The sequence below is a fragment of the Pan troglodytes genome, chromosome 13, assembly GCF_028858775.2.
Source record: "Pan troglodytes isolate AG18354 chromosome 13, NHGRI_mPanTro3-v2.0_pri, whole genome shotgun sequence".
NCBI lineage: Eukaryota > Metazoa > Chordata > Mammalia > Primates > Hominidae > Pan > Pan troglodytes.
Genome location: NC_072411.2, coordinates 72387144 through 72414428, shown reverse-complemented (window position 1 = coordinate 72414428; position 27285 = coordinate 72387144). Strand labels below are relative to the sequence as shown.

At 41.6% G+C, this 27285-nt stretch overlaps 1 protein-coding gene and 1 long non-coding RNA gene across 2 annotated transcripts in view; one reads left to right on the top strand and one right to left on the bottom strand.

Moving 5' to 3' along the window:
- Positions 1 to 27285, bottom strand: part of MYO3B (myosin IIIB) — a 477280-nt gene that overhangs the window by 287948 nt on the left and 162047 nt on the right. The window lies entirely within an intron of this gene.
- LOC134808087 (uncharacterized) lies at positions 16857 to 27284 on the top strand. Its single transcript, XR_010150285.1, has 4 exons — positions 16857 to 16921; positions 22858 to 22992; positions 24145 to 24342; positions 26372 to 27284. It is a non-coding gene; the product is annotated as an uncharacterized LOC134808087 (long non-coding RNA).

The window sequence follows — 27285 nt, the reverse complement described above, 5'->3', positions numbered from 1 at the left end:
GTTGATGTCTTTACATCAGCAATCTTCCCTTGATTCCTTGTATATTCATCTCTATATGTAACTATCAAAGTTAATATGCTTAGATATTATGCAAAAATGCTAATAACCATGTTTCCTGAAAAAAGAGGGAACCCAAGAGGTAGTTATACTGTCAGTAACATAGGTGTATGGCCCAGTCCTCCTAGCATTAGGAATAGTGTATAAAAACTCCTAAGATAAACATAGCCCCTATGTCCTCTGAGAGTTCCTACTGAAGACGCACCCGGTAGTTTTGCACACCCCCAGGAACCTCAGAGGGAACGGGTAGGATGGGAGTCCAGGAACTGCTGGATCTGAAGCTAAGCCTGCTTACTGATTTTTTAATAAGTCACATTATGTCTGTTTCTCATCACCAAATAGGCATATCAGTATTGAAGTATTTCCCAAACATGGGGAGAGAAATTTCTTGTTTCCTCACATAATATTCATCCCACCCATCCGTCACCCTCCCCACATTTTTGTTTTGGCTTTCTTCCTGTGTTAATTGTTGAAGCGTCATCTGACTACCAGGAAATGCTCATTGAAAAGAAAGAATGAACAAAAGGACCAGGGGTCCCTCAATAGCCTGTTGACTAGTGGCAACACTTCAAATTGGTAAACACAGGGGCAGAGACTGAAGGTGGAAGGAGGCAATTCACAAAAAATTCATAGCATGTGAAGGGGAAAGTGAGCTGGAGCTGCCTCTACCTTCCTCCTTAAGATACGTACCTCAGGGCAGTGTTCCAGGTGAGGCCTGAAAACAAGGTCCTTTGGGTACTTCAGTAAGTAAAGCTCCTTGAACAGGGATTGAGAAAGACTAGGAAACCCATACTCCATCCAGCCTTATGAAAAGATGCCTCCACTGGAGTCTAGGGACCGCAATTAAAGGTGGTATAGCTTGTTTCACAATGTTAGCATCCACTGGAGAAGCAAGGCTTCCAACAAGGTCGCAAGATCATTTGATATGTTAGAGAGGGTCCCTCTCTAGATTATGGAGGAATAAAAGAAATGAATGAATAATGAAGTCAGAGAATTAGACAAAGAAGAAACTAACGAGTAAATCTGTTATTTCTTGAAGATCCAAAAAATGAAGATAGTAGGCATTCTACTTTCTGGAAGCAATGATCAAGAGGATCTGTTGGCCAGGCGTGGTGGCTCATGCCCATAATCCCAAGACTTTGGGAGCCCAGATAGGAGGATTGCTTGAGCCCAGGAGTTCAAGATAAGCCTGAGCAACATAGTGAGACCTCATCTCTACTAAAAATAATTTAAAAATTAGCGGAGCACACCTGTAGTCCCAGCTACTCGGGAGGCTGAGGCAAGAGGATCACTTGAGCCCAGGAGTTTGAGATTGCAGTGAGCTATGATCTCACCACTACACTCCAGTCTGGCAACAGAGTGAGACCCTGTCTCAAAAAAACAAAAACAAAAAACAAACAAAAAAAAGTGCTTTGTTAGTTCTCCAAGTAAGAAAGAAAGACTGAAGTGGGTTGAATGTCTGCGTGATAAACCCCTATTAACTTCAGTAGGGATGGCACCAAGTTCAAGAGCCTGAAGGAGAGACCCAGAGCCAACAGAGATACAGGGTTTTATTAGGAGAAACTTACATACAGGGATGATGCAGTAGCCATGTGCTGGACAGAAGAACCACCACTGCATGCAAAAAGCATGCAGTTTATATAGCATTTTCACTTCACTCCCTCCTCCTAACAACCTTCACCTGGCAACCTTCATTTAACCCAAAACAAAGAGCCTCACTCCCCTGTATGCTGATGTTCCACAGGAAGGGCCCAGAGCTCAGATGTTCCTCACAGACAAGGAATTTATCTCTGGGTTGGGCATGCTCTGAACTCCAAACACATATTCAGGTGCAACTGCCATACAGGGTCATCCTCAGGGTATGCTCAAGTTAAATTATTGCTGTCGGGTGTGTCTACCATATACCATCATACCACAGGATCAGCACAACTGAACCTGAGGGTAAAGAGGAAGAAGGCTAAGCAGAGTTGTGACTCTCCAACTGCATTGGAGGATTTTTAGGGAAAGGGCATGAAGAACTTGAAGGTATAGCTTTATTCTAAAATACTCCTCTATATATTTTTTCCTCATGAGGAGCAAAGAGCCAGTCTGAAATGGAACTATTATTTTACAGATAAATAGAGGAAAGTTATGCCTTAAGAGCAGATAGAAAGTCCTGCGTTACTAGATATGAGGGCATAGCATCATATCGTTTACTCAGCAAACATTTATTACACAGCACTAGAACTAGCCACAATATATAAATTAATTAAAAACTATGACCCTTTTCCTCAAGGATCTACAATCTAATTGGAAAGACAGAAGGACAAGAGAAGCACAAGAAACAGCAAAAGCCATATGTTTGCTTCTATCTTTAGGATAAGAAATAATAGCACAAAAGCATAGGGTTTCAGAGCCACAGGGACTGAGATTTTCGATTCTAGCCCCTCTTTTAAGAGGTGAGGAAATGGGATCAAGTCCTGGCAATGATGAGGTCAATTCCTCAACTCCCACAGGAGGACCCTTCCTGCTTTGTTCCGTGTTGTTAAAAATGGCAAAGGTACAACGTAAGAAACAATACTTCGGGGCCAGGGGGAAGAACTGCAGTCAGGGAAGACTTCCTGGAGCTGGTAAGAATTGAGCTAGGTAAGTCTTCGGGGAAGTTTTGGAACTAAATTGAACTAAACTGGGGGAGTAAAGGCAGAAGTCATACTGGGGAGCCAGACCGGCCATGCAAGAAGCAGACTAGACAAGCTGCAAAGCCAGTAAGTCAGGAGGCCACCAGAACACTGACCTTCACCTCCTAACCTGCTTCTTTTGAATGCCTAACAACAGTTATTGCCTTTAGTCCCTTTACCAACTTTAACTAAGGTATAATTGTTGTTGCTTAAGACTTTGTAGCTACATACTGTTTAAGTGTGTCGGCTTGTCATTTCTATCCCTGGTCAGCAGAGATTTAGTGGATGAAGACGAAACTGACAGCTGGGATTCCTGAAACTCCTGATAGCCTCCATGTCCTTTTATAAAGCAAGATAGAATCCTTTAACCTGATTTGGAGAACAAACAAGTAGAACTAAAGGAGTTCTAATAAACTTATTCATTTCAGGTATTGCTTATTAAACCAGGAATTGCAAATTCCAAATGAAGACTATCTTCCCCCAGCCAGGGACTGAGCAGTTTTTACAAAAGGATGCATAAAATGTTAAACTCTGTATGGGATTGGGGGCCAGCCAACATGAGGTGAATTAGGGGAAGCACTAGACACATAAAGCATTCCATCAAAAAAAGAAGCTAGTTTCCTAGTCAAAAGAGTTTGGAAAACATTGGTGATTCTCTAAACCAAGTAAGTTTGGAGTTTTGTAATGCACACAAGCCTATTAAAGGTTCTTACAAGAGCTAGGGTAAAAAAAAGTTTAATTCTATTTGAGTCCACGTTTCCAAACTTACTTAGCCACAGAGACCTTTTTGTTTGTTTGTTTGGGCCCCACAAATGATATCCTTGGAAGTTCTGTTGTAAGCAATTAGTCGCATGATTTTAGAATGGACACCAGAGTCCTCAACTCAGTGGACTGAGGGGCCACTGTAAGAACTCTTAATAATTGCCACATCTCAGACACTCTGGAGGGCTATTGTTTCTGCAAAAGACAGTGTTTCAACCTGGGGAGATATTTTCCTGGGCTCAGTTCTTTCCAGAGTCCTTTATTCTAGAAAACACGTAGCAAGGACTAGATTTAGATAAACTACTTTTCCCCAAATCATAAGTAATTCTTTCTTTCATTCATTCCTGGATTTTTAAATCTTTTTTTAAAAATTAGGATTTAGATATGCTTTCTCTGTGCTAACAGACAAAACAACAGAATAACAATTTATTTATACCATGAGATATATGCAAGAGACTCTGGAAATAAGGCCATGATGGGTGGTTTTGAATATGATAGAAAAGTCCACCAGAAGATAAAGGAAGCAAATTTCAGCCTTGAAGGAAATCAATCCACTATCTAATTTGAAATTCTAGTACCTTCCATCATGCTTTCTTGGCTGAAGATTAATTCTCAGAATCTATTAGTGTCACCACATTAAACACAGGTTGTTGCAGCCATTTGCAGCAATCTCCCAGTCTGGCTTCTGCCAAAAACAGGCAAAAAGGAGACATTTCTTAGCAAGAAGCAAGGTCGGGCTCTCAAGCTGGTGATGTCTGTGCACTCTCTGCTCCAATAATGCTGTCGTGACACAGCTACTCTGTGCCTGTAAACTGCCATTTCATAACCAAAAAACCGGATGCCTGCAAGGGGGAGCTATTTTTCAAGAGCCTCTGACTGTTGTTTACCAATGAATAAAACACTTGATATAGAGCAGCTGAAAAGGCAAAAACTAAAAATACTAGTAAACTGGGTAAGAAAAGCATGAGGGTGAGCAATGTATTCCATACATTGGGGCAAAACTAGATCAAAACTCAGGATTTATGACTCTTCTCATTTCTTTATAAATATTCTGTCTTTTATACTTCCTGCTATTTTCTTGCAGGCCTGCTACTTGAATTGTTATGTGTTCCCATTGCTACAGAAGATCTAAACATTTTGGATCTGAGCAAGCATTTCCCTGCCGTGTGATTCACTGTGCTGCCCTGTGGTTGCTATCATCGTCAAACAGAAGGCTGACTGACAAAGAGGCCTCTAAATCAAGGGGAGAAAATCCTCCAGAGGATACACTAATTATAGGTTAAATATCAGAGCACACAGTATTCTGCCTTGGAAGAAAATTTCCATTCTGCAAGACAAGACTATGACAAACAGGCATTTTCTCAAAATGACTAATGCCTCAAAAGAAGGCAGAATGAGAAACTTGATGTTGTGTATGGTATTTCTGTGAAACATCACCCCCCTGTTTGGTGGAATATTTAACTGCGTTTCAGTTTTCCTGAAGTCTGAATATCACATTTGATGCTGTTGTAAAGTCTCACTGGTGAGAACTGAAATTGCATGCTAACTTCACATTTGGGGTAGGGAAGTGGGGTCCTCCCCTGAAACAGGTAAATGAGAACTGGGAGTGCATTACTCAGTTAGGCAGGTCTATGGTTATCAATCAGAGGAGAATAGTCAGTATTTGCTAAAAGACAAAAATCCCCAAGAAGGTAGGATGGAGAGCTTTTGAACAGGAAGCTGAGTCTCCCTTTGAAATGAGTAACGGGAATAGAGTCTGTGTAAAAAGCAAGAGACCACACGGCTACTGGACGACAGGGCAGCTGCCATCTTGCCAGAGATCCTGGGGCAAGGTTTGAAAGATAAGCAAGTGAGCCTGATCTTTAGACAAAGCTGTCAGCACCAAAGGTCCACAGTGAGCTCAAGTGAATGTAGGACGGAAATGGAAAGGGAAGAACATTGCATTTCCTGAAGCCTGACACTGGGCAGGAAACTTGGGGATAAAGAACATCTACTTTTCTCACCCAGAGAAGACTCAAAGAAAGTAAAGAAGGTGATGAAAGAAAACATATAGGGTGGTGGTTTGAAGCCAAAATATCACATCTTTGAGCAAATGGGACAGAATCTACCTCTAGAGTTAAGACGTGTGCACCAGTGTGGCTGGAGAAAGTCCCTATGCAAAAACAAGGCCCAGGATCAGAGACCCCCAATAAGGCAGAGAGCTGCAATATGTAACCCTGTAATGCCTCAGGGTTGCAGCCTCAGTGAAACCTGTCAACCAGGAACCTCTTTACCCTCTATCTCTAATCCCTTGGTCAATATGAAATAGTTTGAAAAGCCCAGACTAACTGACTATGTTCTTAGGGAAGGAGATGTGGTAACAAAAATTCTAGATCCTCAAGCCCTGCTTGTCTGGGGACAAGTGGAGAGCCACAGTGAGGAGGAACAGAGGAAAGGAGACTATACTATAGACAAAAGGCAGAATCAGTCTGGCAGGAGGAAAAAGAGAGAGATGTAAAAGTGCTAAACAAATGAGATGAAGTTAGAAGGGCCAAGTGAACCAGGCCAGAGCCAAGTAGCCGGTCAAGATGGGGCACAGATTCAAGGTAAAGAGAGGTATCTCCAAGAAAAAGTCACTGAAGGCATACTGACCGAGTTGGCTGTTTTATTCTTGTTCTTGGCACCTCCTTCTTATGTTTAAACTATGCTTTCAAACTGTCCTACGGCGTTTGACAAAGAATGGGGATAAGGTTGCCCTCTGCTGGACACAGTGGCAGCCAAGAAGATGTCAATTTTGGTGTCCGAGAATTAAGGCAGTCTTAAGGATTGTTAACTGGTGGCCCCAAGTCATCACCTTCTCCCTCCTCCTGGCTTTCTTTTTTCTTTGGTTGAGTTTTTATAAAAAGCACCTTGCAATTAACCAGATATTTCTCCAGGCAACTCCACCCATGTGACACAGTCAGGGCACAGATAAACACAGCCCCAGCAACTAGCTTATCAGATTGTTAGTCTATGTTCAAATGCCACCCTTTAGTTCAAAGGGCTGGAGAAGGTGTGGTCCCTGGGAGATCACACCTAAAATGGTTAGAAAAGTCATTGTGGGGAATAAATGAGTTAATTCATGTCTAGTATTTGGTATATAGCGAACACTTGATAAATGCCAGCTCCCTGGGCCAGACACTGTACTAGTTGCTGGGTATACAGTCAGTCAGTCCATTGGAGAAAGATAGCTGTGGTACACCTATTGATAATTAGCAGTATGAGTGCTACATAAGTGTCTTACTCCATTTTGCACTGCTCTATCAGATGACCTAAGACTGGGTAATTTATAAAGAACAGAAATGTACTTTCTCACAGTTCTGACGGCTGAGAATTCCAAGATCAAGCCTCCAGCAGGTTCAGTTGTCTGGTGAGGGCTGCTCTCTACTTCCAAGATGGCTCCTTCAGAGGAGAGGAATGCTGTGTCTTCACACAGTGGAAGGCCAAAAGGCAAGAAGAGACTAACTGCCTCCCCTTCAAGCCTGTTTATCCAGTACTTAATCCTTAATCCCATTCACCACGGAGAGGCTCTCATGACCTAATGACCTCTTAAAGAACCCACCTCTTAATACTATCACAAAGCCAGCACCTGAATTTTGGAGGAGACACATTCAAACCACAGCAACAAGGAAATGTTAACGTGCAAGGGCTCCTTGAGTTAGATTTTAATAATACTGGGCTCATTAGTTAGCTACTTTCTCTCAGTGTCATTCCTACCACTGAGGACAAATTTCTGTTTGATAGTAGATGCCCTGATGAGAACTTTCAAAGTTCTGAGGGGAAGGGAATTTCTGGGGTCTGGCAATTCAGCAAAAGCAAAGAACTTTGGCATTTTCAAGTTCATGCCTTTGGGTAATTTTTTTAATGTCTGGCTCATTTCTGTGACTCGAAAATCAATTTCCATTTTGACAAACAGTCATGGTCTGCTTCTTAGTCCAGGCTTAAATGCCCAGGGACACATGAATTGTATTTCTTCCTGTGATCCTACTTGCCATCCTTCCCTGAATTAAATCCACAATTCTCATTTGTATGCATTCTTCTCCCTACAAGGAGAAGGAATAGATAGTACCCAGCCATCCTCTAACAGAAATGAACAATCTGTTCCACAGTGCATGATCATTACATGCTCAGGACTATACCAGAACTGGGGTTGGGGCTAAGAGAGTGCAAATCAAACAAAAGACATTATATTCATCCACAAGAAACTTATCAGCTTCTGGGGTAATACCAAACTTACACATATGAAAGATTTAGAGAATCAGATGAGATTGATTTCACTGATTCATTCAAAAACTTACTAGGTATTTACTGTGAATGGTGCTACAGCAAATGCCTAGGGAAAACAATGCCTGGAATGAGACATTTGCTTTCATGGGATTTAGAAAGAAGTAGTAGAATAGACATGGACATAAATAATAATAATTTAAGGCTGAAAAGTATAAGCACTAGAATAGCGCAGACGAAGTAAATAATTCTAACTAGGAGCAAGAGTTTCACATGAGAGATGATCCTTGGGTCTTAAAGAACAAAAGGGGTATTGACAGAAAATGCAGGCAAGAGGCATTCCAAGCGGAGGGTACAGTAGCCTTTTGAGGAAGTTCATTGGCATAAAATGCAAGGCTCATCTAGGGATATGAGTAGAACAGAACAATGCAGTTATAATAGAGATGGGGTGAGAGTCTGGCGGGAACATCTTTTCAGAACCCAGAAGGTCTTGCTGGTAAGTTTGGGCTTTCTTAGCCACATTAAACTGAGGTTCATGAACAAGGATATAACACAATTAGATATTTGCTTTAGAAAATAAAGTGGCACCACATTAGAGAGTAGATTAGAGGGAAGGAGTGAATTCATTTAGGAAGAATACAGTCTGAATTAATGAAATAGAAAGGGAAAGATGATGATTGTAGCCCTGGAACTTGAAGACAAGTCAAGAGTGTTGAAAGAAAAGAGAAGAGGTCACCAGTGGAATCTTAGGCAAACTTAAATTTAATAGATGGGCCTGTAGCTAAATGTTTGTGAACATAAAAATCTTTTATCTTCACTACCCAACTAAAATCTCTCTCAAAGGACCCTAAAGGCCTTTAAGTTGCCGATTCTGTGTTCCCTTTTTAGTTCTCATTGTATTCAACCTCTCTGTTCAAGAGGTCACTAATGACCACTATTACCCTGGTTTCTTGAAACATTCTGTTTCGTTGCCTGTAGTGATGCTACATCTCTTAGTTATTCTTTTACTTTTCTGACTACTCTCGCTCATTTATTTTCATTACCAGGTGGAATAAGATGACAAGGGCAGAGGAGATAGGGTATGCAAAGACAAGGAGAAGTGAAAATAGAACTGATAGCTTTTATGTGCACAGGCTTAGAACTTGCTCCTGAACAACTACTGCCTTTGCCTAGTAGCTCAAATTTATAAATTAAGTAATATAGAGGGAATTTGCATACTACAGAGAAGGCCGTCCCTATTCTTGGAGACCCACAATCCCAAACAAGTCTGTAGATTCTGCTCAAAATGAGTGGGTGCAACTATAATGTGCATAGCTGGCATTAAGTAAAAATTTTAAATGTAAGAAAATCAGCAAAAACTACTCAATAAAATTTACAACTGATTATTGCTAATAATTCTTATAATAGTTTTAATGATATAGTTCACATACTATACAGTTCATCCATTAAAAATGTACAATTCAATGATTTTTAATATATTCACACAGTTGTGCAACCATTACCACAATCAATTTCAGAACATTTTCATCACCCCAAAAAGAAACCCTGTATCCATTAGCATTCACACCCTATACTCCCTCAACCTCCTCAGTCCCAGGCAACCACTAATCTACTTTCTGTCTCTGTAGATTTGTCTAATCTGGACATTTCATATAATATGTATGGTCTTTTGTGACTAGCTTCTTTCATTTTGCATGTTTTCAAGGTTCATTCATATCACAGCATATATTAATATTTCATTCATTTTTATTGTTAAATAATGTTTCATTATATGGACATACCACATTTTGTTGATCCATCTATCAGTTGATAGACACTTAGGTTGTTTCTACCTTTTTTTTTTTTTTTTTTTTTTTTTTTGAGAAGGAGTTTCACTCTCGTTGCCCAGGCTGGAGTGCAATGGTGCGATCTCAGCTCACTGCAACCTCTGCCTCCCAGGTTCAAGTGATTCTCCTGCCTCAGCCTCTGGAGTAGCTGGGATTACAGGCGCTCCCCACCACACCCGGCTACTTTTGTATTTTTAGTAGAGATGGAGTTTCTCCATGTTGGTCAGGCTGGTCTCGAACTCCCGACCTCAGGTGATCCACCCACCTTGGCCTCCCAAAGTGCTGGGATTACAGGCGTGAGCCACTGTGCCCAGCCAGTTGTTTCTACTTTTAAGCTATTATGAATTATTGCTACTACGAACATTTCTGTACAAGCTTTTATGTGGACACATGTTTTCATTTCCCCTGGATTGCTGGTTATGGTAACTTTATGTTTGTCTTCTTGAGGAACTACCAGACTGTTTTCCAAAATCATAGCATCATTTTATATTCCTACCAACGTATGCAAATTTTAAAATATTCCATCTTGTTCCAGAAATAACTTAAGACATCTTAAAACAATGGGTGCTTAAATAAATAAAGGTATATGTGATAAGGAAAGACAAAAAACAATTATAAACCAAACAGAAAAATGAAGCCAAGGGGAAATTAGGGAAAAAAGATACCCTGGAATCTAATAGGAATTAGAATACCAAATAAAAGACTTTGTTAGAGGTGTCCACAAATGGGGCTCTGGGCTTTCTGTCAGACAATGTGAAAGATAAAATGTAGTCAGTTAAATACATATATATATATAATATAATATATATAATATGTAATACACATATAAATATATAATGTATAAAATGTATGTATAATATATATTATTTATTTATTTATTTATTTATTTATTTGAAACGGAGTCTCTCTCTGTTGCCCAGGCTGGAGTGCAAGGCGCGATCTTGGCTCACTGCAACCTCTGCCTCCCAGGTTCAAGGGATTCTCCTGCCTCAGCTTCCTGAGTAGCTGGGATTACAGGTGCCCACCACAATGCCTAGCTAATTTTTGTACTTTTAGTAGAGACAGGAATTCTGTTCTATATTTCTTAAAATCCATGATATAAAAACAGACTAGGCCAGGCACAGTGTCTCACACCTGTCTGTGATCCCAGCACTTTGGGAGGCTGAGCCAGGAATATTGCTTGAGCCCAGGAGTTAGAGACAAGCCTGAACAACACAGGGAGACCCTGTCTCTACCAAAAATATTGTTTTTAAATCAAGGGGGCGTGGTGGTGTATACCTATGGTCCCAGCCACGTGGGAGGCTGAGGTGGGAGGACTGCTTGAGCCCAGGAGGTTGAGGCTGCAGTGAGCCATGATTGTACCGCTGCAGTGAGCCATGATTGTACCCCTGCACTCCAGCCTGGGCCACAGGGTGAGACCTTGTCTTAAAACATTTTTTAAAAAATAAAAATAAAAATAAATAAATAAAACAGACCAGCAATTTGGAGAACTGTGATGTAATGACAGGTAACAAGACTAAAGATATAGCTTTCCAGGGTTTTCATAGAAATGGCTCCATGCAGCCAGGTGCGGTGGCTCACACTTGTAATCCCAGCACTTTGGGAGGCTGAGGTGGGTGGATCACCTGAGGTCAGGAGTTCGAGACCAGCCTGGCCAACATGGTGAAACCCCATCTCTACTAAAAATACAAAATTAGCCAGTTGTGGTGATGGATGCCTGTAATCCCAGCTACTCAGGAGGCTGAGGCAGGAGAATCGCTTGAACCCAGGAGGCAGAGGTTACAGGGAGCCGAGATCATGCCATTGTACTCCAGGCTGGGCAAAAAGAGGGAAAATCTATCTCAAAAAGAAAAGAAATGGCTCCATGCTATGTAATGAATATTATCACTCTCTAGTAAATGCAGCTATGGGTTTAATAGGGCTGTTTCTTATGACACTCTTCAATGAAGCCTGTTGGCCAGGCGCGGTGGCTCATGCCTGTAATCCCAGCACTTTGGGAGGCCGAGGTGGGCAGATCATGAGGTCAGGAGATTGAGACCATCCTGGCCAACACGGTGAAACCCCGTCTCCAGTAAAAATACAAAAAAGTCAGCCGGGCGTGGTGGCGGGCACCTGTAGTCCCAGCTACTTGGGAGGCTGAGGCAGGAGAATGGCGTGAACCCAGGAGGCAGAGCTTGCAGTGAGCCGAGATCACGCCACTGCACTCCACCTGGGCGACACAGCGAGACTCCATCTCAAAAAATAAAATAAAATAAAAATAAGTAAATAATAAATAAATAAATAAACTGATGCCTTACATCATCTAGTAAAAAAAATTCTCCCTGGGTGGCCAACACAAAGAGACAAGAGCCATCTGTCTTAATCCATTGCTAAATCTATCAGCAACTTGGTGAATTTTTATAGGGTCAGGCCCCTTGATTCCTGACACGTTGAATGTCTGGATGCTGGCATTGATTAAGGAAAGAAAAGGTGGATGCCAAGCTACCATGTGCTATTCATTGCAAAGAATGAAAAGAAGATTGCTGAAAATGTTGAGCCCATGAATCAAAAGTAACTCAAAGGAGGGAGCGATTCAATCCCAACAATGCGAGTTGGGGAAGGGCAGGAATAAGACTGGAGCATCACACAAGTGGGAGTTGGCAACAAAAGGACAGCTGACTTGCTCCCTAAATGATGACAATAATTACTCCAGCTAAAATGTCAGGCCATAATACACAGTGGGGCTAGGAGATTAGATAAAGAGGCAGGATAATGACCTAGAGCTGCAATAGTCGTACTGGCATTGTGTCTACCCACATTTTGTACCCTTCCCTTAATGTGTGTTCTTTTGGTAAAGACTAAAATTGACTAAACACTTCTCTGGCTGACTGCCAATTATGTGAACATCAAATTGGAGAAAATGAACTAAGCCAGATTTTCGTAACAACTTAACCACACTAAAAAGTCTGGAAAAAAATCTTGTCAGATAATATGTAGGTGCACACATTTTATGCAAGGTAGGATTTTGCAGTTATTGGCTGTCTTGGTTCATGTTCCTGAGGACACAAACCACTACCATGCCTGTCACCTGCCATCTCTCCTGCCCAATTTCTTAGCAAAAAAGCTTCAAAGGACAATGAACCACAAGGCCCGAATTACTGCTCCTGCTGCTTTTTTGGAGAGATGGTTTTTGCAGAGGAAGTGGCCACCCAAGGAAGCCAGGAAGTGCTGCTTCTGTGTGATTTTAGACAAGAAATGAACACTTCACCCTCCACCCCCCACCCCACCCCCAGGATGTCAATCCAGTGCCTTGTTCAAGCACTAAATTTTTGCAAGATAAAATATTTTTCTTCTTTAGGAAAGGGAATGAATAAAGACACTGACTGCCAAATAGAGTCTGGGGAGTCCTTAAAACTCCTCCATTAACAAGATGGAGCAGAACAGCTCCATCTATTACATCAAAGCCTCATCAGAGACCCTAATCCTTTCTGAAAGGAACTCAGGCAACCAAGCCTTTAATTTGCTGAATAATAGGCCATCTAATTAACCCTTGCAAAGTAAAGCACAGACGTTGCAGGCAACCAACACATGTTCCCAAGAGGTTGGGAAAGAAGGGGGAGGGGGAGACAGTTTGAAATAGTTTTGACTCCTATTGTTAGGGAACTAACTCTACGCATGGGTTTCTGAATGGTTATCTTTCTGTTTTCCTTTCTAATTTTCTCCATTCTGTCTCCCCAGGGGACCTGCTGTTTCCCCGCCCTGGTATTATGGTGTGTCCTGAGCTTGAAGCCACTGTTAATTCACTGACATGCATAGATAGGTGATACAGAATGACTGTCACAAAATATACTCATAGCAGCAAATCAGTGACATCAAAGGCTCTTTTAGGACCACTTACCCACCCATCTCTGCTCTAGACAGGCCACTGTGCTCTGGGGAAAGAAAAACAAGCCAGAACAAAAAAAAGGAACCAGAACTGATGACAAGGAGAAAGAGAAGAGAAGAGAAGAGAAAAGAAGAGAGGGAGTAACACTAGCTCAGGCACTTCTTGGATCTCTTCTAATTCAACAGGCAATGCCTAGCATTAAACAGGGTTGTCTGATTCTTTCTGTGGGATCCTATTACTGGAAGTAGACAACTGTACATACTATGTTGCCAAGGACAGGTAACAGGTTAGATGGATCATGAATTTCATACTAGTATGCATTAATAATAAATCATAGACATATTACCCTTCCTGCTAGTTATATCAGATAATGCGATGAATGATTGAATGTGTGACACAGTGGTCAATTATCATGTGGATGATATAAATTCTATTGTGCTGAGGACATTTATCTCTTTATTGATCTGGCTTTGCTAGCAAGGATCATAAATTACTAGCCTTCCATAACCATATGATGAATACTCTAATAACAGAATGCCACCAAGTCCTGTTTTCATAATAAATTCCCTTATGATTTCAGTTAGAAAAGTAGCATGCAGAGAATTTGTTTTATTTTATTAAAGACTTTATTTTTACAACAGTTTTAGGTTCACAGCAAAATTGAGAGAAAGGTACAGAGATTTCCCATATACCCTGGCCCCCCTACACGCACAGCCTCCCCACTGTCAACATCCCCCACCTGTACATTTGTTACAATTGAGGAACTCATACTGACACATCGTAATTACCCAGAGTCCATGGTTTACATTAAAGTTCACTCTCAGTGTTGTACATTCTATGGGTTTGGGCAAATTTATAATGACATGTAATCCATTCTTAGAGTATTATACAGAGTATTTTCACTGCCCGAAAAATCCTGTGGGTTCCACCTATCCTTCTCCTCCCTCCCTGCCCACAACTCCTGACAACTACTGATCTCCATACTGTCTCCATGGTTTTGCCTTTTCCAGAATGTCACGTAATTGGAATCCTACAGTATATAGACTCTTCAGATTGGTTTCTTTCACATGGTAACATGAATTTAAGATTCCTCCATGTCTTTTCACGGCTTGATAGCTGATTTCTTTTTAGCAGTGAATAATGTTCCATTGTCTGGATATACCACAGTTTACTCATCCGTTCACCTACTGAAGGACATCTTGGTGATTTCCAAGTTGTGGCACTTGTAAATAAAACTGTTATAAACATTCATGTGCAGATTTTTATGTGTATATAAGTTTTCAGTTCCTTTAGGTAAATATTAAAAAGGGTGATTGCTAGACCCTACGGTAAGCATATGTTTACTTTTGTAAGAAATTAGCAAACTGTCTTCCAAAGTGGCTATACCATTTGCATTCCCACCAAAAATGAAGGAGAGTTCCTTTTGCTCCACATCCTTGGCAGCATTTGGTATTGTCAGTGTTCCAGATTTTGGTCATTCCAATAGGTATGTAGTGGTATCTCATTGTTGAATCTTTTTATTTTATTGTCAAAAGTTATATGCAGTATGAAGACTATGAGGAAATCCTGTCTATCCCAAACGAGTAAACAATAGTATCCTAGAACCAGCATGCATAAGCTTACTAGACATTACTGTTACATTTTCAGGAATTCTGTGAGCTGGTTGATATCAGATTGATAGCTTGAAATTGACTATGGTGGGAATATTTACACCACGAAAATGAGTAAACACTGAAAATCAGCCCCACTCCCACCCCTATCCGCAACCAGCCAGTTTAAACATTTACCAGCACGCCACTGCTTATGTACTGGAAATCTTGGGAAAAACTGACTGCCTGATAATTCAAAAGCATGGTCATATAGATAGAAATCTCTTTTTACCAACCTTTTCCTCCAATGCTTTTTTTCCTCATTTCCTGTCTTCTGTTATATTGATTAAATTTTCTGTAGACCCTTTCGTCTTTTGGTTTAGAAACTAGACATTGTTTTTCTATAGTTTTAACATATTTGCTTAACTACAAATTAGTTTAACATGTTTGCTTAACTGTAAATTTTCCTGTAGTTCTATCCCCTTTCTGAGCACAAAAACCTATGCGTGCCTAGGCCGGGCACAGTGGCTCACACCTGTAATCTCAGCATTTTGGGAGACCAAGGAGGGCGGGTCATCTGAGGTCAGGAGTTCGAGACCAGTCTGGCCAACATGGTGAAACCCCGTCTCTACTAAAAATACAAAAATCAGCCAGGTGTTGTGGCACACACCTGCAACCCCGGCTACTCAGGAGGCTGAGGCAAGAGGATCGCTTGAACCTGGGAGGCGGAGGTTGCAGTGAGCCAAGATCATGCCACCGCACTCTAGCCTGGGTGACGGAGCGAGACTCCATCTCAAAAACAACAACAAAAAACCAAACAAAGAAAAACAACTTATGCATGCCTAAATCACACACTGGATGCTGTCCCTGCCCCAACTGTATGATTAGAGTTAGTTTTTACGTATTTTATCCCAAATTGTTTTCCTTCTTACAGTTAGTAGTTATCTACATTAATCCTTCAGACTATTCCATGAATTTAGTTTCATTTCAAACGAATTTATGCTTCATTCGTTGTTTTGGTGGGTTGTCTTCCTCAGCTTTAGGTTTATTCAGGTGTTTTGAAATTTCAGTTGGCAGGCTCACTGAAAGGGTGAGGAGGAAGAGAATTTTGTTTTCTCTGTCCCTCTCACTTCCCCTGTGCCCACCCTCCTATTCTAGTAATGTTATGGTTATGTCTGCTTGGCTTTCTGGGTCTCTAGCCCAGAGCCAGGTTTTAGAATGGCATTTTGTGCTGCTGTCCCATGGTCTTATTGGGCATATGGAAGAGCCTATGACTGTGGCAGCCACAGGCCTGGCTGCTTATATATCCTTCTACCATCCTCAGCCAGAAGGTGGCTAAAAGTCACAGTCCTGGGTGATGGTCAGCATCACCCCAGATGAGGGAGAATATGTGGAAGAAATTGCTACAGTTAGAGCGCAGGATCACATAACCTCTCCCCTACCCCATTCTTTTTCCCAGACGCTTTTTATCAGCCTAAATGAACCACCTCATTTACTGGCTTCAAGTAGGAGTCTCAACTCTGAATCCTATCTTGTTTGGAGCCCTGTTAGTCTTTTTACTCACAGGAGTCACCACTGCTCTTGATACCTGCAGACCTGTGACTTCAGCCCAGCTGAGCACTTCATGAGCATTTCATTCTCATCCATCACAATGAACATTCGGAATATAACTAACTAACTTCCTTCCTTCCTTCCTTCCTTCCTTCCTTCCTTCCTTCCTTCCTCCCTCCCTCCCTCCCTGCCTTCCCTTCCTTCCTGCCTTCCTTCTTCCTTCCTCCCTTTTTTCTTTTCTCCCTTCCTTCCTTCTTAATATGTTTTTGGCCTTTTCTTTATATATGTGGCCTAGCAATATCCTGTGTTTGGAAAAGTATAAACCTAAGGCATCACCTTTACAGAAAATATCTTCCACGGAAACATCTAAAGGCAAAAATCCTTCAAATTCAAATTTATCCAATCATTTCTTCTGCTTACTACCATCCTAAATCATTTTTCTTTAGTAAGATCTATTAGTGGGAAGCTATTAAGCTATTAATGTATCATATTAATTGTATTCAGATATTAAGGTACGTGGCCAAAATTAACATCTGTGAGACGTGCCCCTAATCTTTTTTCCCCCTGCCAACACCTTGATTTTAACCTAATTTTATTTTACAGTGAGGAGGTAAAGTTGCATTCACAGGCCTTGAACTTTTCCACATCTCGATTTTTACCCATCATCTCTGAATAGTTCCCTAAGGCAGCCTTCAAATGGTGATGTTTCTTGTAATCCAGAGTTCAGAAGTGGCTTCTCTTCAATCTTTCTGTGGAATTCTAAACCATGTGATAAAGGAGCTGGTGGTGAGAAATAAGGGAAGGCAGAGATGAAAAGGAATGGGCAGAAGCTTTTGGAGAGGAATAACCACTGAGATTGCCATGAAAGATTCATTCTGACATTCTTTTCATGTATTTAATGCAATCAAAAAAGAATCCACAGCTAACCACGTAGCTATCAATTTAACAATCCTATCATGTTTCTTCTTACAGTTAAAATTTCGGTTTTTGGGAGGTCGAGACGGGCGGATCACTTGAGCCCACAAGTTGGAGACCAGCCTGGGCAACATGGCAAAACCCAGTCTCTACTAAAAATACAGAAAATTAGCTGGGTGTGCACTTGCCTGTAATCCCAGCTACTTGGGTGGCTGAGGGAAGAGGATTGCTTCACCCTGGGAGGTTGAGATTGCAAGGAGCCGAGATCGCGCCACTGCACTCCAGCCTGGACAACAGAGCAAGACACTATCTCAAAGGAAAAAAAAAATGTTCAGTTGTGTTCTGGGATACTGTGTGTATATTGGGAGAGGAAGGTGTATCTGACCACTTTTGCCACCCCTTATTCTCTTCCTTAGCATTATGTTTGTCGTTTGGAGAGATTGTCCAAAGATCATGAGTTCTAACATCCAACTTCTAACTAGGTCCATCATATGAGGTACATAATTTTTTTCTTTCTTTTTTTCTTTTTTTTTTTTTTTTTGAGACAGGGTCTCATTCCATCGCTCAGGCTGGAGTGCAGTGGTGCAATCTCAGCTCACTGCAATATCCACCTCCCAGATTCCAGTGATCTCCTGCCTCAGCCTCCCAAGTAGCTGGGATTACAGGTGCCCACTACCATGCCCGGCTAATTTTTGTATTTTTAGTAAAGACAGGGTTTCACCATGTTGGCCAGGCTGGTCTCAAACTCCTGACCTCAAGTGATCCACCCACCTCGGCCTCCCAAAGTGCTGAGATTACAGGCGTGAGCCACCGCGCCCGGCCATGAGGTGCATAATTTTAAGAGTATCACTTCCTCTAAAGAATTCGTGGTTCTTCAAAAGGAATGGATATTTACTGAGTTCCTGCCATGTTCTAGGAACTGTGCTAGGTATTGGGGATATGAAGCAGTAAAGATACATTCTCTGCTCTCAAGGAATTTACAGTTTGAGTGGGGAGACAGACGTAGAAACAAATAATTCCAGGATGGCTTGACATGCTCCCTCTCTCTTCATTATTATAAAGTTCTGTAAAAGGCACAACGCTGACATAAAAGCATGAAGGAAGGGGCCTCTGAGTCCTCCTGGGGAAGTCAGGGGAAGCATCACTTGTTCAATTTTTCTAGAATGTGCAAGGAGTTTGGAGGAGAGAATGGTATTACATAGAAAGGGGCAGATCCTTCATGACCTTGTGTGTTACAGAGTTTTAGTGCACCCTGTAAGCACTGGGAAGACACAGAATAATTATGAGTAGGGCATGACTTGATCAGTTTAGGGATTCAGAAAGATCACACTGACTGTTTTGTGCAGGATAATTTGTGATGAGATCCAGGGAGAGTATTATGAAAGCTGCTGCTCTAGTTGGAGCAGAGGTCTGAATCATCACCCAGAAACACTTGGCCCCTATAAGATGGAATGTTCTGGGTAGCCAGAAAAAGCCAGATAACAAAACTACTACCCCAAATTAGAAGTGGATTAGGGAAAGCACATATACTAAGCTATAGCCAGCTCTCCTACATCTAGAGCCTGTGGGCGCTTTGGCCTCATGCATCAGGAGGGCAGAAGACCATGTCCAAACACTCCATATCCAGGGAGAGGGAGAGCACCTGATATTTTAGCAGTGTGGTCATCCATGTCACCATGTGGAGAATGACATGGGGAAATGGAGGAGGTGTCTGAGTAGCCAGACTTGGGTTTTCTTCATATTTCCAGGTGAAAGAGGTACATAGGATATTGATATTCTGCCTCAAAATATACACAATATGGGCTGGGCATGGTGGCTCTCACCTGTAATCCCAGCGCTTTGGGAGGCCGAGGTAGGAGGATCACCTGAGGTCAGCAGTTCGAGACCAGCCTGGCCAACATGATGAAATTTCATCTCTACTAAAAATACAAAAAATAGCCAGGCGTAGTAGCAGGCACCTGTAATCCCAGCTACTCCAGAGGCTGAGGCAGGAGAATTGCTTGAACCCGCGAGGCAGAGGTTGCAGTGAGCCGAGATTGTGCCACTGTACTCCAGCCTGGGTGGCAGAGTGAGACTCCATCTCAAAACAACAACGACAACAACAACAACAACAACACAATATTATGTAGCCATAAAGAGGAATGAAATACTGATACATGGTACTGATACATGGATGAACTTTAAAAACATTATATTTTGCTTTAATTTTTTCACAGAAATAATGTCTTGCTATGTTGCCCAGGCTGGTCTCAAACTCTGGGGCTCAAATGATCCACCCATCTTGGCCTCCCAAAGTGCTACGTGTGAACCACTGCACCTGGCCAAAAATATTTTACTAAGAAAAAGGAGTCACCTATTGTATGATTCCATTTATATGAAATATCCAAAATAGGTAAATCTAGCAGATTGCTGTTTGTCAGGGGCTGGAGGGGAGAAGGAAATGAGGAGTAGCTGTTTAATGGATGTGTGGTTTGTTTGTGGCGTGATGAAAACATTCTGGAAGTAGATCAAAGTGGTGGTTGCACACACTGAATGTACTAAATACCACTGAATTGTTCACTTTAAGATGGTTAATATTTTATGTGAATTTTACCTCAAACACACATATTCACGCATGCACACTCTAGCATCATGAGCGTCAGAGCAGACATTGAAATATGTCACAGACCTGGTGTTAAATGATAGCTCTGCCAGCTGTGAGGCCTAAAGTCCATCACTTGATTTATTTTCTTTTTATTTTTTTTCGAGACAGTCTCACTCCATCACCCAGGCAGGAATGCAGTGGTGGATCTTGGCTCACTGGAACCTCAACCTCCCGGGTTCAAGCGATTCTCATGCCTCAGCCTCCCAAGTAGCTAGAATTGCAGGCACATGCCACCACACCTGGCTAACTTTTGTATTTTCAGTAGAGATGGGGTTTCACTGTGTTGGCCAGGCTGGTCTTGAACTCCTGACCTCAACTGATCTGTCTGCCTCAGCCTCCCAAAGTGCTGGGATTACAGGTGTGAGCCACCACACCTGGCCCCCCCCCCCATCACTTGATTTATAAGAAACTCAGCTTCCCATCTGAGTAGTGACCTACTTCATATGGCAGCAGTGAGGATTCATTGAAATCATGCAAGTAAAGTACACTTCACCATGTCAGATGCACAGCATCTGACAGTAAGCTTTAAATAAATCTTACTGTTAATATTATTATCTGTACTCCTCATACAGACAACTCCAAATTTATTCAACTACTTTTATTTTAGCTCTCAGGTATTTTTAGGCTACAGCTGATTTAGTTGAACATATGCCAATTTGCTTTCTTTGGCTAAATGAATTTTGCCATGAATAAAGATTTTCACATAACAAAGAACTTGGTCATAATTAAAAAGAAATGTAAACTGCAGGTCCACAAAAGTATGAGCTACAATTACTCCAGTTCAGACCCATAGTAAATGTCACTAGGCGATCATGATGCTCTATCCTAGATGCAGTGTCAGAATCCTCCTTAACACAGCATTGCAGGGAGCTGATCAGTTGATCAGTGCTGGGATGCAAGATGACACTAATTGGCCATCTCATTCTATAATTTGTTCCTCATGGAGAGATACTTGTTACCAAGAAATCTTAATGTACAGTATATATTTAGTTCCTGAAGTCCTCTATAAAGGCCAGCAAATCATTGATGATTACAGAAATTCCCCACTTTTACTACTGTGCAGTTGGTTCAGGAGGAGGAATTTAACATAAACCCGTATGATACATATTTAAACAAAAAATAAAATGAAAGAGAGAAAAAGGAAGGTAGGGAGGGAAGAAAATACAGTATGGTTTTATGGTTTCATATTAATACTTGACATTGTAGTGATTGTTTTATGGTGTCATATTAATACTTGACATTGTAGTGATGCTCTACAATAGGGGTGTCCAATCTTTTGCCTTCCCTGGACCAACTGGAAGAATTGTCTTCGACCACACATAAAATACACTAACACTAACAATAGCTGATGAGCTTTAAAAAAAAATCACAAAACAAAATCTCATAGTGTTTTAAGAAAGTTTACAAATTTGTGTTGGACCACATTCAAAGCTGTCCTGGGTGGCATGAGAACCATGGGCTGAGGATTGGACAAGCTTGCTCTACAATATTCAAAGGTACACTTGATCCTCACTGGTAGATGGGTGAATATTACTATCCCACAGCTTAGGAAACAAAGTCTTGGAAGATCAAATGCCTTAAGGTCCTGTAACTACCCAGTCATGGAGTGTATTAATTTCCTAGGGCTGCTGTAATAAAGTATCACAGACCAAGTGGCTTAAACAACAGACATTTGTTGTCTCCAGTCTGAGGGACAGACTTCCAAGATCAAGATGTCGGCAGGGCTATTCTCCCTCTGGAAGTACTAGGGAAGGATCTGTTCCAGGTCTCTCTCCTAGCTGCTGGTAGTTCTTGGCCTAAGACAGCATAACTCCAGTCTTCACATGATCTTATCTGTTTGTCTGTGTACACATTGCCCCATTTTAAAATACACCAGTCATACTAGATTGGGGCCCATCCTACTCCAGTATGGCCTCATCTTAACTAATTACATCTGTAATGGCCCCATTTGAGATATTGAGGATGAGAACATCAACATATGAATTTTGAGGGGACACAATTCGACCCATGACATGGGGGATTGAAGCCAGGGTTTCTGTATGTGTGCGTGAAGCACTGCTTGAGCCTGAAGGTTCAAGCTTTGGGCCTCTTTTAACGGCAAAAATTCTCATTATTCACTAAAATGTGGGCTTTTAAATAAAACTATTATTCCAAAAAATCATTAAATAGCCCTTCATACCCTTCATACTAAAAATAAATTAGGAGATTTCCCCCTCCATTCACTAACCTGGTATGACAGCTAAATATTATGCATTTGATGACCCTAGAAAGTTCTGAATTAAAATACTAAGAAGGCAGTGGAAGCCACACATATGCCCAAAAGCACATAAGACCAACAGAATCTATGATGACTTATTATATCTAAATTTTCTGTTTTAAATTTTTAATTCATTAAAACACACCCACACATATACCCCTTTCTTCATTAGTGCCAAAGGGCTATGTCTGTTATTTTTATCCCTGCCAGAAATCATCACTGGGCTGAAAGAATGTAGTACTGGTGACATGAGACTGCATTTCCATTTTTAATTAAAATTCTAACTGACCCAGAGCCAGATTTCCTTCTGCACCAGAGCCTGTGGAAGCGCCACAGTGGAAGCAGCAGAGACTGGAAGAGCAGGCAAGAAGCTGGGAGCTTTGCACTGAACCAGGAAGACACCACAGCTCTTAGGCAAAGACCCGGAAAGGTGTCAACATGGCCACACTACTGCTCCCACCTTGTCCTTACTTTCCTCATCTCACCCCACAGGCCACAGATCAGCCCTGGGGTTCAGAGGGATCCTGACGGCTACTCCTCAAGATCCTCTCTGTTGTGATTCATCCCCCCCGGGCCCTACAGTTTCTCCTTCCTGACTCTTACATTTCTTTGGATGGCATCATTATTGTGAGTTATAGTATTCATCACTGTCATTTGATACTACTTATTTGATAATACTATTCTTATCACTAGTATTTGCTGAGCTTTCATTCTGTATCTCACTTAATTCTCTCAGTCACCCTATAAAGTAGCATGATGCAGACTGCTTCCTGTCCATACACCCTCCCCTTTACTTAGGGATAGAGCCCCAGTAGTCCACTGCTGCCCAGTCAGAGGACTGTATTTCTTAGCTTCCTTTGCAGCTAGGTGTGGCCATGTGATAAAGTTGTAGCTAATGATACGTTGTGTGAAACTGCCAGAGAGCCTTCCCGCCCCGCCCCGCCCCCCCGCCCCCCAACCGAGACGGAGTCTTTCTCTGCCACCCAGGCTGGAGTGCAGTGATGTGATCTCGGCTCACTGCAACCCCTGCTTCCTGGATTCAAGCAATTTTCCTGCCTCACCCTCCCAAGTAGCTGGGATTACAGGTACCCACCACCACACCAGGCTAATTTTTGTATTCTTAGTAGAGACGGGGTTTCACCATGTTGGCCAGGCTGGTCTTGAACCCTGGACCTTGTGATCCACCCTCCTCAGCCTCCAAAAGTGCTAGGATTACAGGCATGAGCCACCGTGCCCGGCCCAGAGAGTCTTAAAGTAAGGAGACTTGCATTTTTTTCTCTTTCTCTCTAACTAAAATAAGCATGTGAATGTCAGAACTCCAGCAGTCATCTTGGCCCATGAGGTTCCACGGAATGGAAATCGTATTTAGTGGGGCAGCCTGAGGGCAGGAGCCCAGGTGGCTGCCATGTGGCCCTGCCACACCAGCAGTACATATGTGGCCTAACTCCCAGCTGATTTCACGTGAGAGAAAAATAAAAGCCTAACTCTTTAAGGTTAGAAAAACCCACTGTTTTGGGGGTTTTCTATTACATACAGACTTGATCTTAATCCCAACTAGTTATTATTATAGAAGCATTATTATTCTCATTTTGCAGATGAGGAAATTGAGGCTCAGAAAAGTTAAGTGACTTGTTCAAGGCCAAAAATCTAATTAGCAGTGCTAGAATACAATTTGACTTTAGATCCTACGCTCTTAATCTCTCCAATATATATTTTCAAAAAAGCCCTGTTTCCATGCTGAAAACACTGGAGTCATGTTTAACTCTTCTCTCTCTGTAGTACCTGTCTCCTCCCATAGTTAGGTGCCAAGCACTGTGGATTCTGCCCCTCAGTGTCCAGACACCCATTTTCCTTCCCACTGTTCCTTCCCCATGGAGAAGCCTGTGGCTGGCTGACAGCAGAGAGAGATGCTCAACTTGGAGAAGGTGTTACCTGGGCCAGGTGGGGAAGGTTTGTTTGCAGAGCAAAGAAGTGAAGGTGAGCCTGAGTCGATTTTTTTTTTTTTAACAAGGTCTCTCTTCATCATTCAGGCTAGAGGGCAATGGCACAATTAGCTCACTACAACCTCAAACTCCTGCGCTCAGGGGATCCTCCTGCTTCAGCCTCCTTGGTAGCTGGGACTATATAGGCACACACCACCATGCCTGGCTAATTTTTAAATTTTTTGTAGAGACAGGCTCACTTTGTTGCCCAGGCTCAAACTCCCGGTCTCAAGTGATCCTCCCACCTCAGCCCCTCAAAGTGCTAGGATTACAGTCGTAAGCCTACCACATCTGGCTTGACTCTGTCTTGACTCCTGTTGCAGCCAATTCTTTCAGGTGGAGGGAGCTGTTGCCATTGAGAAGGGGTGGAGAGGAGTGTGTGTGTGTGTGTGTGCGCGTGTGTGTGTGTGTGTGTGTTAGAGGCCCGAACTGTGGAAGTCAGTGAGCTGAAGTCTAAATAAAGAGACAGTGGACAACAGATTGAAAGAGCACATTGGTGTCAAAGAAGAGAAAGTCATTGCCACTTTCAAAACACAGTTTCAGAATAGCAGCACAGACCAAATGCAAAGGGTAATAAAAATAACCTCTACTGCTGGTTGAGCGTGAACTCTGGAACAAGTTTTCTGGGGTTCAAATCCCAGCTCCACCACTTACTAGCTGTGGTCTTGGGACTCTTGGCCTCTTTTTACCTCAATTTCTATAAAATAATATTAGAACTACTTCATGGAATTATGAGGATTAAGTAAATTATACAACATGTAGAGAACAGTGCCTAGCATAAGAGTTATATATGTTAATTATTATTATTATTTGTCAAGTGCTACATATACATTATGTAATTTAATCCTCACAGCAATACTACTCTAGCCCCAATTTGACAACTGAGGACTGGCAGTCAGACAGGTTAAATATCTTTTCCAAGATTACACAGCCAGTAAGTGACACAGCTGGATACGCACACTATAGCACAGCTCTTCCACAGCTGCCTCTTCCTGGTGATGATCCAGGCGGCACTCCGGGGAGAGGCGAATGTGTGAGCCACCACCTCCAGGCACAAGCACACACAGACAATGCAGCACTCACCCTCACTTTCTATTTTTTCAATTACTGAGTCTTTTTGATTCACAGTATGAAAATCAAGTGTAATTTTTTTAAAAGAAGAAAGAAAAGCCAGTATGGAGAAAATGGTACAGATATAACTTAATGAATCCACAGCAGCTACAAAAGTCAGCTAATATAATGCGCCACAAGCACTAACATAAAATCTATGACATATGCCACAGATCTGGTTTCTCACAAGATCTAAACCCAGCATCTGTCAGGAAATAAACAGGATGTGCTGACAACAGTCTAGATTACCCACGTTACTATGCCTTTTTCTTATTTCGTATGAGGCTAAACCTTCATTTCTCTCACATTACCATGGTTCCTGAGAAGACAGGATATATTCCTAGTATATTCCAGGTATATGTGGGTACCATGTTTTAAACTTCAAGTCACACTCAGCTGCTTCCTGGTTTACACTATGAGAAAATCAGATTTTATCAGGTGACTTTATAAGTAGGGTATAAGTGAGATCAAATCAGGCCCTTGGTGTGTTTAGAAGATCTATTAGGTAGTCTAAATTAGACGCTCTTCAGGGAGATATAACCTTGAAATTCACACATAGCTTTATTTGTTCTTCTCATGAAAAACAAAATCCCAATATTTCAAAATAAGAAAGGATTTGAGTTGCATTTATAAGTATATTGATCAATATATGTTAAGTGAGGAGTGGATAATTTAGGGGGGGTTAACTTATTTTTTGTGTTAATTTTGAGCTTCTCCATGAGTTTTTATTAATTCACTAACTCCCTGTAGCTCAAGAGATGCTAATTAATTCAAGAAATCATAATAGCTAATCATTGGCTAAATAAATCTAAAATGGAGAGAGTCTGTCACTAGAGATACCACTGCTCATTTTAATTAAAATTATGAATTTGTGAAGTAATGTAAATAAAGGTTATTGTATCCTTCTACTCTAGGAAGTATTAACCCTTTGCATGGCCTCCTGAGAATCCGACAAGACGTAAATAGCCAAGAATATCTGTGGAACTTAATCACTGAGTTACAGTATTTATCACTGCAAGTGTGTTGTTCATTGACACTATAAAGCCATGTGGAATTAAGCAGCCTTGAAACACAAAATGGAGAAAGGCTGAGAGCTGAGAATTGTTGCCTTCAGGAAAATACAATCAATGTCAAGCAAACAACCACCCCAAAATGGTTAGCTTTATCAGCATTCAGGCCTACAGTGAAAGCAAATGTTCCAGATCTGAGTTTCAATTTTTAAAGAATAAACATATGCAAATGACCATTAGTCTCAGTAGTTTTAGGGCTCAGAATGATCTTATCTTGTTAACATTCAGGGCAACTGCTTATACCCATTTGAATGTCATTTAGAGGGCTAGGAAAGGCTGCTTCAACATTTGATGACTAAATGGCAGGGCTCAGCCACAATGCTCACTCTGAGAAATGAGAAATAGACACACCAGTATGCTAGATGCTGATGCAGTTCAGGAAATACTACCCCAAAATATGGCCCCTCAGCATACTGAGTATTTTAAGCAGAAGACAATTAAGAAAACCACGAAAACAGAAAGGTCCCTCTGACCTTCTCCAACCCTCTCTCTCTTGAAGATCCTCATGTGACAGGTGACCTGCCGTATAATCAGAAGGAAGAAATGTTACACAGAGAGGCTGAGAAGAATCTGAGGACTTGCTAAGTTTTCCCCAGTTTATTACCATTAGATCATATGCCTTTTTTGTTCAATCATACTTCTATACAACTGTCCATCATTCATTAAACCTAACCACAAAAGTAGTTTTCACTCGGCTTTTGAGTGAAGGCTCCTGTGTCACATAAAACTTACATTAAATAAATTTGTTCCACTTTTCT